Source organism: Sinocyclocheilus rhinocerous, unplaced genomic scaffold, assembly GCF_001515625.1.
Source record: "Sinocyclocheilus rhinocerous isolate Xijiao unplaced genomic scaffold, SAMN03320098_v1.1 scaffold82, whole genome shotgun sequence".
NCBI lineage: Eukaryota > Metazoa > Chordata > Actinopteri > Cypriniformes > Cyprinidae > Sinocyclocheilus > Sinocyclocheilus rhinocerous.
The window spans coordinates 335,378-340,165 of NW_015644168.1; positions in this window are offsets into that span (position 1 = coordinate 335,378).

Here is a 4,788-nt window from a genome sequence, read left to right on the forward strand (position 1 = left end):
GACCGTTCTCCTCTATCAGCAAGGTCAGTGACCTCATCAGAAAGCGGCACGCCTGAGTGAATCACACACACCACGGGTGACTTGATTCTAGGTGCGCAGGAACAGACGGGGGCTGGACAGGAATGTGGGACGAATGGCCACTATAGGGGGGAAGATGTTAGAGTACAATTAATATTACTGGAGTTATTACAGTTTCCAATCTGCAGCGTGTATTAGCACGGTATCTCTGGAAAGTGTGTGTACTGGTTGTGAATACACACTGAGTAATTCTCGTTAACATGTCTATATGTCTGCGAGATGACTAAAGTGATGACCCTGTTAAGGGATTACTTAATGGATTGAGTGTGTTCTCTTGCTGGAAGTGTTTTATGAGTCACTGGGCATCATGCATGAAGAAATAACATCTGAAATTAAGCTGAAATATTAAAGCAGGGCTCCATATGGAAAAAATATAGAGCCATCGGTTCCTAAAATGAAATTTTTAGGAGCCGAATGACTTAAGTTGCATTGCATAATCTTATGCATTGCACTGCATAGCTTTTTGCTTTAGCAACAGTCGCTGCTGTGATTAAGGGATGTTTTATTTAAGTTTTACAAACTACAGTGTTTTTTAGTTGTAGCTACTGTATTTAGGATACATTACTTTCAGTTTGACGCTCTCACTTTAGTGATCCTGATCAAATGTTAGTTTAATGTGTTATATTATAATAATTAAATAATTTAAATGATTTTAAAAAGTATTTTTAATTACATGTTTGTAAGGGTCCATTCTAGGGATGGGCATTTCAGGCAAAAATAATATTCGAAGATCGCCGGTATTATTCGATTATTATTATTCGAAAATCGCAGCCCTCCCCCGCATGCACGCATAGGCTACTAAACAGAGAGAGAGACCATTCACGCTTTCAATCTGTATGTTAATAAACTGTTTAATTCATTAGGGAATAGGCTTTATAACTCAAGCTATATAAAGATTATGACGTGCTGAAACATATGAATATAATATCACCGAATGACGGCACTTATTAACATAGCCTAACAGTCCATCGACTAGCATAAATCATCTGCTCATAAGACTAGGACATCAAAAACGAGCATGAAATCTGCTTGAGGAAATCTTTCGCAATCATGCAAAATTCCTGATTGCATGCAATCACTTTGATTTTGGCAGCAAAAATTTGCAGAGCTACAGTAAAGGTGATCACAGTTATTTTTTCGGGTATCAGCTTTATTCCAAACACGAGTCCAGTGTAATTATAACTCTACGATATCACGCTCAAAAATATTTAGTCCTGAATTTGTGATTTATGTATTTGAATTGCATATCAAATTTCCATCAATTTGAATTACACAGTTTAAACATAAACTAATAAACTTAATGTGATGCATATTTGTCAGTCATACATATGATGAAACTGGTAAGATTTCTGCACTCAAAATCATGGCATAGTTTATTATTAACTATTTGCATTTATTTGATTTCATTGAAATAATCATGTTTTCAAAATGCTAAGAATGGCTAATCGCTAAGAATCAGCATATGTCAGTTAAAAATTCAGATAAAAATTATGAATATGGTTAAATATGGCTAGCTGTGAAGGAAGCATACAGCTAAAATGCGTGAGATTTAAACAAATTGGCATTATATTTAAAACACATCCAGTTTATTACACTAGTACACATTTCAACTTGTTGAAATGAAATGAAGTTGAAATTAGGTAAATTACAAAAACATGTTGACTTGACTTATTGATTATATCATTTTTACAGTGTATTACAGAAATAATACCCGTTTCATTTATATACGACTGCCAAATATGCATCACATTAAGTTTATTGTTTTGTTTATGTGAAACTGTGTAATCCAAATGGATGGACTTTTTATATTCAAATATATATCAAATACACAATGCACAAAGCCATGGTGATTATCAGCGTGATATTTCACAAGACTGTGTTTAGAATATGCGGTGATGAAATCACACAGAATGGGTTTTTGGTCCGAGTTCTCATGGAATGTCTCATACTTTGTGTGCTGGGTGTGCGAGGGTGAAGATGTTGACTTCTTTACTGTAACTCAGCTGATCTGTGACCTTTTGGCCTCTGTGGACTGACTCACATGCACCTGCTGTTGCAGAGACACAGATAGCAGGCTTTTACCACAAAGCTAACGCAACAAGATCCAGGCGCTTCACACTCCACTAATCCAACGGATATGAAGATGTCTAAAGAGGATAATAAGCATGCCTTTCATTTTGAAGTTCAGTTTTGCTGTCTGCTCTGCCTCATATGCATATGCAATATCTACATATAATAAATCTCCATATATGAAATATATTGTCATAAGAAGTAAAAACTCATATGAAACAAACTTTTTCATATATGGTCATACATAAGGGTATATTTTTTTTTCGAAATTGAGATTTATACATCGTTTATACAAAGCTGAATAAACAAGCTTTCCATTGATATATGGTTTGTTAGGATAGCACAATATTTGGCCGAGATACAACTATTTGAAAATCTGGAATCTGAGGGTGCAAAAAAAAAAAAAATATTGAGAAAATCTTAGAAATTAAGTACTTAGCAATACATATTACTAATCAAAAATTAAGTTTTGATATATTTACGGTAGGAAATTTGCAAAATATCTTCATGGAACATGATCTTTACTTAATATCCTAATGATTTTTGGCAAGAAGAAAGAAAAATCGATAATTTTGACCCGAACAATGTATTTTTGGCTATTTCTGCAAATATACCTGTGCTACTTAAGACTGGTTTTGTGGTCCAGGGTCACATATTATCATTTATACCTATATAGGTTTATGTATGCATAATACATTTTTGGATATATATGTCATGTACATATATATCCATCCTAAAATCTGTCAATGCATGTTGATATTATATAGGTAAATATAAAAGATGGACATTTAGAGAAATAATTACAAAAATATGTATAAACATTTATACATATTAATATATTAAACACATGTATAAACTGTTTTTTGTGTTGTAATAAAGTTGAATATATAATTAAAATATAGTATTATTATATGCTTGCTACATATAATACCATATAATAAATCATCATATATGTACATAATACAAATTTTACTATGGGGATTTTATATATATTATAAACATATATCTTTACACATGTAAATTTATGGGGCTGTCCGGGATAATTTGAGCTAACTAAAACTAAAACCATGAAAACGTTTTTAATACTTAAAATAAAGTATAAAAAAAAAATAACTTTTTTGATTTCAGCTAGCTGTCAAAGCAACATTTCCAATTTCTAAAATAACTAAAACTAAAACAGAAAAAATAACTAAAACTGTATAGACAATATAGACAAATTACTAATAAAAAAAAAAAAAGAGAATTGAAACATTAAATTAGACACTTTAAAGTAAAATTTAAATGAAAATGGAAAATACAAACAAACACACACACACACACACACACACACATGTCTGGTCAGCTATCCTTGTGGGGACTCTCCATAGGCGTAATGGTTTTTCTACTGTACAGACCATATTTTCTAAAGCATGACACAGAGGGCCATGTGATGGAAGGAGATGTATTGATGAGTGTGAGAGTAATAGCTTGAATGATTTGTTTTGTGTTTCTGTTTTTGGGAGCCTCCTCTCTGTTGCTGTGCTGACTGTACTGTGATTTTGTCTCTGAGCAGATGTAATCTCTCTTCGGCCTGATAGACCCTGGATCATCTCACTCATCCCATAAACTATCTTCAGGTCAGCTCAAAGCACACTTTAAGAAACATACTCTTGTGGATGTTTAAAATCACTCACTGAGAACCACTATATCTTTGAAATACATTTGGTGAGAAATCCCTCTATAAACCCTCCCAGCTTTGTGTTTTAGTTGATTTCTGCACATTCACACCAGGGAGGCATTACCTTGGATCAGTGACAATGTTCAATCCTAGGTGGGGTTTCATTTTATTGTTTATTTGATGAGGTGTATTTGTAAAAGGGCCAAAGAGGGACAATAAGCCAGTGTTAGTTTTTCTGGTTGTTTGTGCCTAATAGATTCCTTCTGATCTAATTCTTTACCAGTTGCTCACTACACTATAAAAATGATTGTAATTTTAACAGTAAAAGACTTTAAAAATACTATGGTAAAAGTCTGTTAATTTGTTAACAATAAGTTCCATTACTGTATACAGAAGAACTGTAATATATCTTTAAATAATTTTACAGTAAAATAAAAAAACAAGTCATCTTATAATTTACAGTGAAGAATCGTAAGAAGTTCCCAGAATTCCCTGTGACACTTTACATTAGATGGTTTTTCACTGAAATAACTATATGTTTCTCCATCGGTTATGTACATTAGAGTTTTATGTTAAAGGGATAGTTCACCCAAAAATGAAAATGTGATGTTTATCTGCTTACCCCCAGGGCATCCAAGATGTAGGTGACTTTGTTTCAGTTAAGAAACACAGTTTCAGTAGAACACAAACGAAGATTTTTAACTCAAACCGTTGCAGTCTGTCAGTCAAATAATGGAAGTGAATGGGAATCACGGTGATGGTGACGGTCAATGGACCATTGACACTCCTAATTGAGATTGTAGATAGAGTGTCGATGGTCCATTTGAGAGATAGGTGGCGGTAATGCACTTATAAGTCTGCGATCTGCCGTAAAGCAAGAAGAAGAAGAAGACGCGTCACGCCCCGGCTGAAGAAGAAGACGCAAACGCGCTCAGGACGCACTCAGGACAGTTCAGACATTGCAGTGCATCAGAGGTAAAAAA